This window comes from Adiantum capillus-veneris, chromosome 20 (genome assembly GCF_014529385.1).
Source record: "Adiantum capillus-veneris isolate H3 chromosome 20, ASM1452938v2, whole genome shotgun sequence".
Lineage (NCBI taxonomy): Eukaryota > Viridiplantae > Streptophyta > Polypodiopsida > Polypodiales > Pteridaceae > Adiantum > Adiantum capillus-veneris.
In genome coordinates, this window is record NC_140950.1 from 37,915,794 (window position 1) to 37,929,476 (window position 13,683).

Below are 13,683 nucleotides of genomic sequence, written 5' to 3' on the forward strand. Positions count from 1 at the left end.
GGCTATAAGCCACAAGGCTAAGAGCCATTGTCAGACCTAGGGTAGGACCCAAATGTTGGCATCCCTTGGGTAATCATTCTCCAGCTTGAACATATCTACCAGTGGAGTTCCCATCGATGTTAATGACCAAGCAAGAGTCTTGCCATTACCGATGTTTTGGGTGTTCTTTTAGTACTACATGTTTCTAGTGCCAAAATCGAGTTGAGTTTTTGATACTCTTAAACTCACATCAACTGATCTATACCAAGGAGTCTAGAGGTAGCACAAAGTTGAGACAGCCTAGTTGTTCATAAGCTCTAGGCCTCTCACTTCTGTGAATCTCTTGATCTCTCTATAGCACTACAAGTGTCTATGGAAGCGCAGTTTTGGGGTAAGACCCAGCGATTAAATCACACATAGGCATTGAGGATCACAATTTGATCTATTCCAGTTATACTTTCAAGGAAAAAGTCCGAAATCTACCACGGGTAGTGGAAAAATTCAACTTTTCAAGTTGATTCCAAACATTTTTGTACACGGTCAACTATGTTGGTTACCGTTACCTGCAAGTTGAATAGTTTCTATCAAGGGTCTTGCCAAGGGGTTTGACTTCGTGGATTCTAACCAGCGGGTTTGTATTGCACAGACAACAATCAGGTTTATAAGTTTCCAATCCTTTGTTTAGGGGATGTTTAAGAAGTATTTCATCCAGCTTGCTCTTTAGTCATGTACCAAGGTCATGTAAGAACATCTCTTTTTGAGAAAGTGTTGTCACTTTATCTCTTCATTGTTTAGCAGGATACCATGATAGGTTTCATTCTTGTGGAAACAGTTATAGAACTGCATGGTAGGGTTCTGTCTGGCACATGTTGTCACATGGGATACAACATGGTCTAGGAACTCACGGAGCTCGGTTTAGCCAGTGTGGAGCAATGATAATGAGGGTCCCTCTCCCTCACGTTCCAGAGTGTTTACAGTTCTTCACACACAAGTACATCTTGTACTTGATGGATGTTGCTTTTCCTGCCATCCTTATTTGAGACATATTCCACATGTGGAGAATATGAGTCTCTAGGACGGACACTAGCGCCTAATTCCTAATGATGTGTTATGACAACGTCCCTAGGTGCTGTTCGCATCCGTTTGTTAGACCATTTGGAGCACACAGTATCAGGAACAATTTCAACGGCCAAAAATTGTCAGGTGCTAAGTAAGAGACTTGTTGAGATTACAAGTACTATGAAACAACCAAGTAACAAATGGTTGTTTCTACATATAGCCAAGTATGCTAAGTTCATGAGAATGTCTCATGGTTGGTACCTAGGTGTGACTGAGCTTTCACATTCTCTTATGGTACAACTTTCATTGCAAGGCTTTCCTGTACATACCATGGAAAGTCTCATCATGGAATTGCGGTTCAAATTTATTTGTGTTAAATGAATGCTGTTATGAGCGCGTAGCTAGAAGAGAGCAAGAGGAGGCACTCACAATGTACAAGAACTTGGATTTGACGATAATCTTAATACTGATTACAAGACTTAATACTTTATTAAGAGGGAGCTAGATACAAGACTTGGATTACATGACTTGAGTACAAGACAAGACTTGGTTGCAAGGACGAGACTTGAACATAAGAACTAGACGAAGGATTTCCTCATAGGAGGCTCACAACTGGTGTTGGCAAGACTGAGGGGCTTGTGGCCCAAGACCCCTATTTATACTAGTGCTTGAGGTGGCTACTTGAGGAGGTTAGAATCTTCTAGAACCTTCTTGATCCTTCTAGTTCTTTTAGAACCTTCTGGATCCTTCTTCGACTTTCTAGAGCTTTTTAAAAACTTCTAGATTCTTTCGGAATCCTCTCCAAGCTTCTAGAAACTTCGTGTTCCTTCTAGTTCTTCTAGAACCTTCTAGATCCTTCTTGAACTTTCCAGAGCTTTCTAGAAACTTCTAGATTGTTCCGGAATCTTCTCCATGCTTCTAGAAACTTCTAGAATCTCCTTGATACTTTTAGAACTTCTAGATTCTTCTAGAGACTTCTAGCACTACAAGAGGCTATTCATATTGGCGATGCTCACACAGCGACGCTCAAAAAAATAATTCCCCACGTCGCTATGAGCGTCGCAAATTTACAAGTAAATTTGCGACGCTCATAGCGACACCGGCTGGGCTAAAAAAATAACAGAGAGCGCCCAAAAACTCAGATCTCAGATCTGAGTTTTTCGGCGCCCTCAAGCAAGGAGCAGGTAACGCTCTCCCTCTCTCTCTCTCTCTCTCTCTTTCTTCTCCACACACACACGAGGAGAGGAAGGAGAGCCAGGTATGCTCCTTCCCTCTCCTCACTCTCATGTTCCCTTCCCCTCTTTCTCTCTCTCTCTCTCTCTCTCACACACACACACACACACATAGTGTTTTTGAGAGAGAGAGAGAGAGAGAGAGAGAGAGAGAGAGAGTACAAACATAAACAAAAACTCACACACACATACATAAACAAAGAATGCACACACACATTGAGAGAGGAAAAGAGAGAGAGAGCATGCATAAACAAAAAACGCACACATTGAGAGAGGAAAAGAGAGAGAGAACATGCATAAACAAAAAACGCACACATTGAGAGAGGAAAAGAGAGAGAAAACATGCATAAACAAAAAAACGCACACACATTGAGAGAGAAAGAGAGAGAAACTAATTTAACGTCGTAGGAAACTAATTAAAATTAAAAGACCTAAAGATCTAGCCGACGAGGAGTTGAACTCAAGACCTATTATTCAAGAGGGAAATGGCATAACCAATCTATCATACTTGGCATGGGTGATAGAAAGGCTATACCATTTATCTCTTTTTATTGGCACACACATCCACACACGCGCACACACACAAGAAGAAGAGAGTTATAACGTCGTAGGAAACTATCCTAAAAGACGTTAAAGATTAGGTTAGATGTAGACTTACGTTAAATTAGATTTAGGTTTATTTAAGTTAAATTAGATTAGATTTAGGTTTATTTTTAATTAGATTTACGTTTATTTACGCTAGATTTAGATTTACGTTATATTAGATTAGATTTAGGTCTCCATAGACTGCAATGCCTGCATGAAGCGGGTGAAGAAAGCCCTCAATGGAATATAGGGTATTGCTGCCTTCACTCATGGTGGGCTCCGTCGATCCAAAAGTATTGGTGAAATGTCTTCAGAAGATAGGGAAGAAGGTGGATCTTCAGGGCGGCAAGAGTCACTACATCCTCGACACAATGACCATCTAGACAACCTCTAGTCATTCAACAGCAACTTCAAAGTTAGTAACAAGAGCAAGAACGGTCTAAAGGGCCAATTGCTGTCGTCAGATGTGGATGGAGATGAGGCAGCGTCACCGCCGGAAGTTAACTCTCACATCTTTAGTGATGAGAATGGCAACTCTTGCCGAGTTATGTGAAAAATTATGTGTTAAATCAGTTTTAAGGTTCTTATAGTCCCTGTTAGTGTAGTTCTTTGTTTTTAATATAACATAATTTACGTTAGATTTAGATTTATGTTATATTAGATTTATGTTATATTAGATTAGACTTAGGTTTATTTAGGTTTACCGACACACACACACACACACACATACACACAAGAAGAAGAGAGTTTTAACGTCGTAGGAAACTATCCCAAAAGACGTTAAAGATTAGGTTAGATGTAGACTTACGTTAAATTAGATTTAGGTTTATTTTTAGTTAGATTTACGTTTATTTAGATTTACGCTTATTTACGTTAGATCGAGTCCACGCAAGAATTACTTACGGTTCAGGGTTTAGAGTTAGACGAACAGTGAAAAGATCTACTGTGAAAAGATGTTAAGATGCTGTGAAGTGCTACAGCTAGAGAAGAGGCAAAGGGGTTTTGTCCACTACATGCAGTATCATGTAGACGTGGGTCTGTAGATTTCTTGTACCCACAAATATAGGTATTGACCAATAACGACGAGATTATAACCCGGTGGTTCTGATCTCTGTGCACCTCTAGACCGAGAGAGAGAATGTGAGGTAAAGAGAGAGAGAGAGAGAGAGAGAGAGAGAGAGAGAGAGAGAGAGAGAGAGAGATAAGACGAAGAATGCTAATAGAATATTAAATTTGTTGTCCAGGTTATAAGATTTTTATCCTCATTATGAGTAGTGACGAGCATGTGGGACCGTCCAATCAAAACACCTATCTCTCAACGAGGGTCTTATGTCCTTGTAATCAATGCAAGCATGCTGCGCGACGGACAAGACGTGTTTCTTTGCAGCACGTTCGCGAATTTGGCGAGTTCGATCCATCTATTATAGATCGAGTTGTTGCCAATTATAACTCGTCGGACTCTGACGCTGGCCAACAAGCAGCAATCTTGCAACCCAATAGACGTGTTCGCAGGCGCTTTGGTCAAGCAACATATGTGAGGCCACAAGGTGTAGCGTCTTACAGCTCGAGGGATGATCATGCAGAGCACATTCCCAACGAGGCAATGTTTGAGCCCGAGATTGATGAAATGATCGAGACGATCATGGATTCAGAAAGGCTTATCTATGATGATATGAAAAGTGAAGTCGATACGCCATTTTATAATGGAGCACGTATGTCTAGATTGAAAGCACTCCTGGTTCTTCTCAACATGCAGGCAAAGTTTGGATGGAGTGACACTAGCGTCACAGCGCTTTTCAGGTGATCTATTACAATTAGTTTACTTTAATAAAACTCTAAATGTATAATAATCTGATAGATTTTTACACGACTGTATCATATTTTTATGTTGTGTAGATTGCTTAAAGAGCACATACTACCAGCTGACAATGTGATGCCAGATGCCCGAGATGAAGCAAGAAAGATTTTGCGAAACTTGGGGATGGATTACAATTCTATCCACGCTTGTCCTAATGACTGCATTCTTTTCAGAGGGGAATACATAGACATAGAGAAGTGTCCGAAATGTGATTCCGAAAGATATCGAGTAGATCTCCACGGGACAAAAATTCCACAAAAGGTTTTGCGACATTTTCCTTTGCTTCCTCGCATCAAGCATTTCTTCGAATGTAAGTCCATGGCCGCCCTAGCATCATGGCATGAGGAGAATAAATCTTCGGATGGTGTGCTACGAATTCCTACAGATTGCGCAGCCTGGAAACATATAGATGGAACATGGTCGGATTTTGCCAGGGAAGCTCAAAATTTGCGCTTAGGCCTGGCTATGGATGGCATAAATCCATTTGGTCAAAGATCAACATCTTACAGTGTATGGCCCGTTGTCATCGTCAACTACAACATTCCCCCGTGGTTGACTACGAAGAAGGGGCACCTATGGCTAAGCTTGATTGTGCCAGGGCGATATAAAGTGGAGAATATGGATGTGTATCTTCGTCCACTATTGGAAGAGCTACAACAATTGTGGATTGGCATAGAGGTGGTGGATATGAGCCGACACACAGGACGACGGAATGCTTTGATCAGAGGCATTCTAATGCATGTGGACCATGCATCACTATCCCGGGCTAACAGAATGCTCAGGTGATCTATTGACACTCCTCACTCAGACACTCTAAATCTTGTTTTTTCCCATAGTTGATCTATTATCATGTGTATACATGCAATGCTTCAAACAAGCGGATACATAGCATGTGTCACATGTGGACCTAGACTGAATGCACGTAGGGCGCCCTCACTGAAGAAGCAAATCTATGAAGGTCATCAAGCGTATCTTCCAGAGAATCATGTGTTACGTGATGGCTTTTTGGGAAGAGAGACACCAAGGATGTCTACACAAGCATGGTTAGAGCAGAAGGAGATGTGCGATGACGGATTGCCTCCAGGGATGAAGAGACTATCTCTATGGTACGAGTTACCATACTGGCCCCGACTCATGATCAATCACTTGCTCGATCGAATGCACATATTCAAGAATGTGGGTAATCTACTATGGGACCATCTGACCGGCAAGAAAGCTACTTTGGGAGCCAGAGTTGACCTTAGAAATGTGGATCGTATGGAGCAATATTGGCTGCAAACAGCGTCTGATGGATCGATAAAACTCCCTAAAGCACCATGGATTTTCACAGGAGCCCAAGAACGCAAAGTAAAAGAGACCATTCGATCTTTGCGGACCCCCACTGGCGGAATGCACTCGCTCCGAATGTGTTTTACTAAAGAAGGAAAGCTTACCGGTTTGAAGTCACACGATTGGCATAAAATGTGTCAGGTACGTTCATAGTGGACTTTAATATCATTGCATAAAATGTGGACTTTAATATCATTGCTGCACATACTTTACAGTTTATTTTACTGGTTGCCATTGAGGGATGTTTGTCTCTCGACATCCGTAACACAATCTACAAACTTGCAAAGCTGGTGCAATGGATCTCACAAAAGGAGATCAACGTAGACTCCATACCATTCGCCAAACTAAATGTTGCGGAGCTTGTGTGCATGTTTGAGAAACATTTTCCTACTACCATGCTAACCATTCAGGTGCATCTTCTTGTTCACATAGTTGATGAGGTGGAAATAGCTGGCACAGTTCATTCCAGATGGATGTTCTTCTTAGAACGTTTCATGAAAACGCTTAAGGGATATGTGCGTCAAAAGGCCGGTATCATAAAACTTGAAGTGGAATTAGCGGGAAGAAAGAAAACTTTTTTGCTTGTCTTTTGTCCAACCGATTGGTCTCTAATGGGGTTGGACGTCCATGTTTTCCGAACACGTTGAGGCCATTGCACCATGAACCTTCATCCTTCTCTTCCTTGGACACTGTTGAACTATGTGCCCCTGCTCTCCACAATACATACATAAGCCATTAATGCATTGCCTTTGCTTCTCCTGGGCTGAGAGAGGTTGAAACCGTGCTGAATCAATTTGCATGGGCTCAATGCTTGATTCATGGCCCTGTTGAGGTGTGTAGCCATTATGTGTCACTTCTGTTTGGGGTCGCAATGATGCCCCAAGACGCATCTCTTGTCTCCTCTTAAATAGTCGATTATCACATTCTATTGCTTGAGAGATGAACTCGCTTAGTGTCTGAACATTTGGCATGGTCAATAAAATATTTTTTATGTCATCCTTTAATCCCCACCAAAATCGGCTAATGAAATATTCCTCATGCCAAGTCAGATCAGAAGTGAGCTGTTGAAATTCCGATGCATAGACATATGCAAGTCTTGATCCTTGGCGGAGATTTCTGAGTTTGGTTTCAGCAATCCTTGCTCTATCAGTATCCCCAAAGGTTGCAAAGTCATGAAGAAGAGGAGATTCTTTTTCAAGTAAGGGAGCAAACCAAGAGAGAACCGTACTCGAGAGGAGGGTCCCAATAAGGCCTATATGAGAGTCATCATCTGGATAACACTCTCATTGCATTCGAGTGAAGAGACGCACTTGTTGGAGAAAACCTCTAAACTTTGATCTAGTCCCATCAAATTTTTCAGGCATGCTGACCTTCGGCTCCTTCTTATGTTGTTGAGAATAGCTAGATCTTGTAGCTTGTGCTTGATGTGTGCTTGTATCTTAAAGCTCTTGAATTTGACGTTGAAGCTTTTGCAGCACCGATGGTCCCAAGATTAGGGGTTGCCCTGCTTGAAGTTGACCGTTACTCTCGCGAAGTTATTGTAACTGAGCTTGGATGCTTTGCAATGCGTTGATGACACCTTCCATCGTCGGCTCCATGATGGCTTGAGAAGATTAAGAGATGGTGGTCTTGGCAAACTATTATGAGCGCGTATAGAGCTAGAAGAGAGCAAGTGGAGGTGCTCACAATGTGCAAGAACTTGGATTTGAAGATAAGATTAATATTGATTACAAGACTTAATACTTTATTAAGAGGGACCTAGATACAAGACTTGGATTACATGACTTGTGTACAAGAAAAGGCTTGATTGCAAGTACAAGACTTTAACATAAGAACTAGAAGAGGGATTTCCTGATAAGAGGCTCACAACTGTGGTGTTGGCAAGATTGAGGGGTTTGTGGTCCAAGACCCCTATTTATACTAGTGCTTGAGGAGGTTACTTGAGGAGGTTAGAATCTTTTAGAACCTTCTTGATCCTTCTTCAACTTTCTAGAGCTTTTCAAAAACTTCTAGATTCTTCTGGAATCTTCTCCAAGCTTCTAGAAACTTCTTCCTTCTAGTTCTTCTAGAACCTTTGAGATTCTTCTTCAACTTTCTAGAGCTTTCTAGAAACCTCTAGATTCTTCCGGAATCTTCTCCATGCTTCTAGAAACTTCTAGAGTCTCCTTGATATTTTTAGAACTTCTAGAATCTTCTAGATCCTTCTAAATTCTTCTAGAGCATTCTAGCGATGATGTAGGCAATGACATAGGAGGTCTAAACTCTATGCGTCTATTTCACTCCACCTCACTTTTAACCTAATTAGCTGTCTCCAAACCATATCGAGTATATATCATCAGTCGTGGAAGACTGTCTGTAAGTGGTTGGGGAAAAGAACCTCACTCTTACTATTGCTATTCATCCCGCGTCGGATAGGCACCTTACCAGCATTCTATTTAGTACTAAAGGATATGCTAAGTGCATACGTTAGTAAACCACGCAAATGACATGCTAAGTGCATACGTTAGTAAACCACGCTAAAGGATATCTTAAGTGCAAACGTTAGCAAGAAGTGACACAACTGGATCAGTTACCTTTGTGGTTTGGAGTTTACGTCTTATGATGAAAGGCATGTTGCGACTAGTTTTAGTCTTTGCCTGTTATTCTCAAGTTCTCAACCTTCATCATCAATTTTGATGAGGTTGGCTACTGGCAAGAAACAAGAGCAAGTCAAGGACTTGGTTGCCTTCGCTGATGAGTATATCAGTATTTACTTTCTTGGAAAGTTGAGCAAAAGTTTTATTGCAGGTTCTAGTATCTTCAGAAAGTCTGAAACCTGGGTTTGTATTTAGACACCTCTTCATTGTGATAAATTGTTTAGCATTCTCAAGAGAGTTCTACATGGAGTCTTCACGCTATGTTCCTCATGAGTCGATTAACCAAGACGGTTGCACAGGGATGACACTATGGAAAATCAAGATGTTATTCTTGATTTCATTGAACCTTCTACTGAACCGGGCTCCACTCTAACAAACCATTGGATCAATAAGGAAATATCATGGTGGAAAACATTAGTGTTCTTATGCAGATATCATCACTTGTGTTTTTGAGGACTAAAACGCTTCTCCAAGGGGGGAGTAATGTTAGGTCAATGGCAGGACCGGACAACAGGCCAAGGGCCAGGGAGTGAATGGCTCAGTACGGCTAGGAGCCAAGGGCTATGCATGAGTTAAGGGGACCTACTTGTAAGGGCCAAGGGCTATAAGTAGGGAGTTTGGGAGGAGAACCACATGCCAGTCTACCCTTTGGCCTTTCATAAGAGGTCTCTCTTTCATCCTCACATAGCTCAGCATAACTCCCTATGTCTACATAGAGTTCTCCATTTAGGCAGATGTCCTCTGTTTCATTTTGTAGATCCTTTGCATGCACCCCATAGAGAGTAGTAGCTTGATGCTTGTCTGGCACCACCTCAGTGGCTTCTGACTGAGCATCTTCTCCGGTCTCCTCCATTGATGCTGCTGTGATTGGCACATGGTAGCTCATACGTTCGTGCACTACGAGGGGCTACCTCTATGACGTACCACCAGTTTGATGCAAACTTTGTAGGATGCAATATCACCTGCTAGAGCCACATAACTTACATGAGAACTTCCAAGCACATAACTTCTAAAATTGGATGCTAAATATCTATAGACTTACTTGTTCACAATGCTCGGGTAGTACAAAAGTGTCTCTTAGGTCGGTCCATTTTTTCGTTGAATCCACCTCAAGGAAACTAGGCTCTCCTCTACACACAGTAGAGTTGTGACCCTCCATGTTTATCTTGAACCATTTCACATCGAACAATTCGACAAAAAATCCTCTATAATTGATCCTCAAAATCTCTTGTAGCATGCTGAAGTAAGTGAGTTCCACCACCACAGGATTTGCATCAGAGGACCGTTGTCAACTAGGCTGTTCAAATTTTGCCATGATTCCACAATCTTGTGTAAAACGCTTTTGATCGATCCGTTCCACTTTAAAATGTTGACCTTTACACCGTGTTGATGTGTATGACTTATACTACAATCAACAAATAGTATAAGTGACCATTCAAACATCTAGAAAGTCGCTAGTCATACATTGCAAACTTACCTTGGTCACGCAACCCCGAGAATACTCCCACTTCTCCTCAGTCACTTCTTCACTGCACTGTTGTGCGCTTTTCAATTGGTTGTGTAGCCATCTTAAGCTCATGAATGTTGGTAGGCTCTCCTGACCCGTCGGATAATGCATCGGCGGTCATCGTCCCCGTCTCCACTCAATTCGTAACCTTTGTCACTCTTGCTTTGCATCCTCGTATTGTGAAATCCACTTTTACATCACTAGATTGTGAAGAATGAAAAATCGGTTGATTTGAGCCTTTAGATCTTCCGTCATCTTCTTCTCAACATCGCAATTGCACATAAAAATCCCAAATATGCGCTCATCATCTATGGTTCGCCATAGTGTGTCTCGGGCTTAATCAAATCTGCCTAGCAACTCTCCAATGTAAACTAGGGACTCGAATACTAGTTAACCTTCTGCCATGCTACCCTTCGGACGTTCCTTCTGACGCACCTATGCCTTGAGCGTTTTCATAAAACATTCTAAAAAGAACATCCATCTAGAATGTATTGTGCCAGCTATTTCCACCTCATGAACTATGTGAACAAGAACATGCACCTGAATGGTTAGCATGGTGGTAGGAAAGTGTTTCTCAAACATGCGTACAACCTCCATAGTGTTTAGTTTGGTGAATGGTATGGAGTCTACATTGATATCCTTTTGTGAGATCCATTGCACCAACTTCGCAAATTTGTAGATTGTGTTACGGACGTCAAGAGAAAAAAATCCCTCAATGGCCACCGGTAAGATAAACTGCAAAACACGTCCACTTCAAACATACCTGACACATTTTATGCCAGTCGTGTGACTTCAAACCAGTAAGCTTCCCTTGTTTAGTGAAACACGTTCAAAGCGAGTGCGTTACACCAGTAGGATCCGCACAGATCGAATGGTCTCTTTTACTTTGCATTCTTGGTCTCCTATCAAAATCCATGGGGCTTTAGGGAGTTTTATCAATCCATCGGTTGCTGTCTCTGTGGATAATATTTCTCCATACGATCCACATTTCTAGGGTCAACCCTGGCTCCCAAAGTATCTTTCTTGTCGGTCAAATGGTCCCAAAATAGATTACCCACATTCTTGAATATGTGCATTGGATCGAGCAAGTGATTGATCATGAGTCTAGGCCAATATGGTAGCTCGTACCATAGGGAGAGTCTCCTTATCCGTGGGGGAAAACCGTCATCACACATGTCCTTCTACTCTTACCATGCTTATGCAAACATTCTCGATGGCTCTCTTCCCAAAAATTCGTTGCGTACTCGTGATTCTCTGGAAGATACGTTTGATGACCTTCGTAAATTTGCTTCTTCAGTAGTGAGGGTGCCCAATCTGCATTAAGTCTAGGTCCACATGTGATACATGCTTTGTATCTGCTTGTTTTAAGCCCTGCATATATACACATGACAATAGATAATCTTGTGAAAAACCAAGAGTTATAGTGTTTGAGTTTGACTGTAAATCACTTGAGAATTTTGCTTATAGTCCAGGATATTCATGCATGGTCCACATTAGAATGCCTGTGATCAAATCATTCTGTTGAGATGTGTGTCCGCTCATATCCACCACTTCTATGCCAATCCACAATTGTTGTAGCTCTTCCAATAGTGGATGAAGATACACATCCATATTCTTCACTTTATACCGCCCTGGCAGAATCAAGCTTAGAAACAGGTGTCCCTTCTTGGTAGTCACCCACGAGGGAATGTTGTAGTTGGCGATGGAAATGGGCCATACACTACAAGATGTTGATCTCTGACAAATGGATTTACACCATCCATAGCCAAGCCTATGTGGAAATTTTGAGCTTCCCTGGCAAAATATAGCCATGTATAGTCTATATGTTTCCAAGATGCACAATCTGTAGGAATTCGTAGCACACCATCCAAAGATCTATTCTCCTTGTGCCATGATGCTAGGGCAGCCATGGACTTACATTCAAAGAAATGCTTGATGCAAGAAAGCATAGAAAAAGAAAAAACTTTTGTGGAATTTTTTGTCCATGGAGATCTACTCGATATCTCTCGGAATCACATTTCAGACACTTCTCCATGTCTATATATTCCCCTCTGAAAAGAATGCAGTCGTTAGGACAAGCATGAATTAAATTGTAGTCCATCCCCAAGTTTTGCAAGATTTTTCTTACTTCCTCTTTGGAATCTGGCATCACATTATCAGTTGGCAATATGTGCTCTTTGAGCAATCTACACAGCAAAAAAATTGCGGTACACTTGTGTAAGTAATGTATCAGATCATTATATATCTAGAGTTTTCTATTGAAGTAAACACATTGTAATAGATCACTTGAAAAGCGCTTCGACGCTAGTGTCACTCCATCCAAACTTTGCGTGCATGTTGAGAAGAACTAGGAGCGCCTTCAATCTAGACACATGTGCTCCATCATACAATGGTATATCGGCTTCACTTTTCATATCATCATAGATAAGCCTTTCTGAATCCATGATCGTCTCGATCATTTCATCGATCTCGGGCTCAGACATTGCCTCATTAGGAATGTGGTCTGCATGATCATTCTCCGAGCTGTCAGAGGCTATATCTTGTGGCGTCACGTATGCTGCTTAACAAAAGCGTTGCAAACACATCTATTGGGTTGCAAGATTGTTGCATATTGGCGATGTAAGAGTCTGATGAGTTATAATTGGCAATAACTTGATCTATAATCAATGGATCAAACTCGCAAAAATTGCGCGAACGTACTGCAAAGAAACGACATAAGATCCTTGTTGAGAGATAGGTGTTTCGACTGGACGGCCCCACTTCCTCGTCACTACTCATAATGAATGTAAAAACTTTATAGCATGGACATAAATTTAATCTTCTATTGGCATCCTCTGTCTTCTCTCTCTCTCTCTTTGTTCAGACTGTAAACAACCTCACATTCTCTAGTCATATCCGATCCCCACACACCTTAGTCTAGAGGTGCACGAAGATTAGAGCCACCGGGTTATAATCTTGTCTTTATTGGTCAATGCCTATATTTGTGGGTACGAGAAATCTACACACCCACGTCTACATGACAGTGCATGTAATGGACAAAACCCCTTTGCCTCTTCTCTACTTGTAGCAATTCACAACATCTTAACATCTCTTCACAGCAGATCCTTGTTCGAGGGATTAATTAGCACATTACATGTTGGCGTCCAATCTGAGTATCATGCCGTTGAAGCTTTCCAACTTAAGGTCACATCCGTAGAGAGTAGAGAGGGATCACCGTTCGCCTAACTCTAATTTTTATTTTTTTTGTAATCCCAAAGGTAGACTTTAATAACTAAATCCAAAATATAATCTTAAATCTAACATAATTGAACATATGGTGATTCTGAGCTAATTGAACATGGTTAGTGGGTGAGTTAATAGGTGTCAAATTATGATGGGTATATAAATATTATTGTGTACCTAGTGTTTGCTCTTGGGGCAAAGCCTTCATTGACATGTCCTAAAATCTAACCTAAATCTAATCTTAAATCTAACATAAATCTAAATCTAATCTAATCT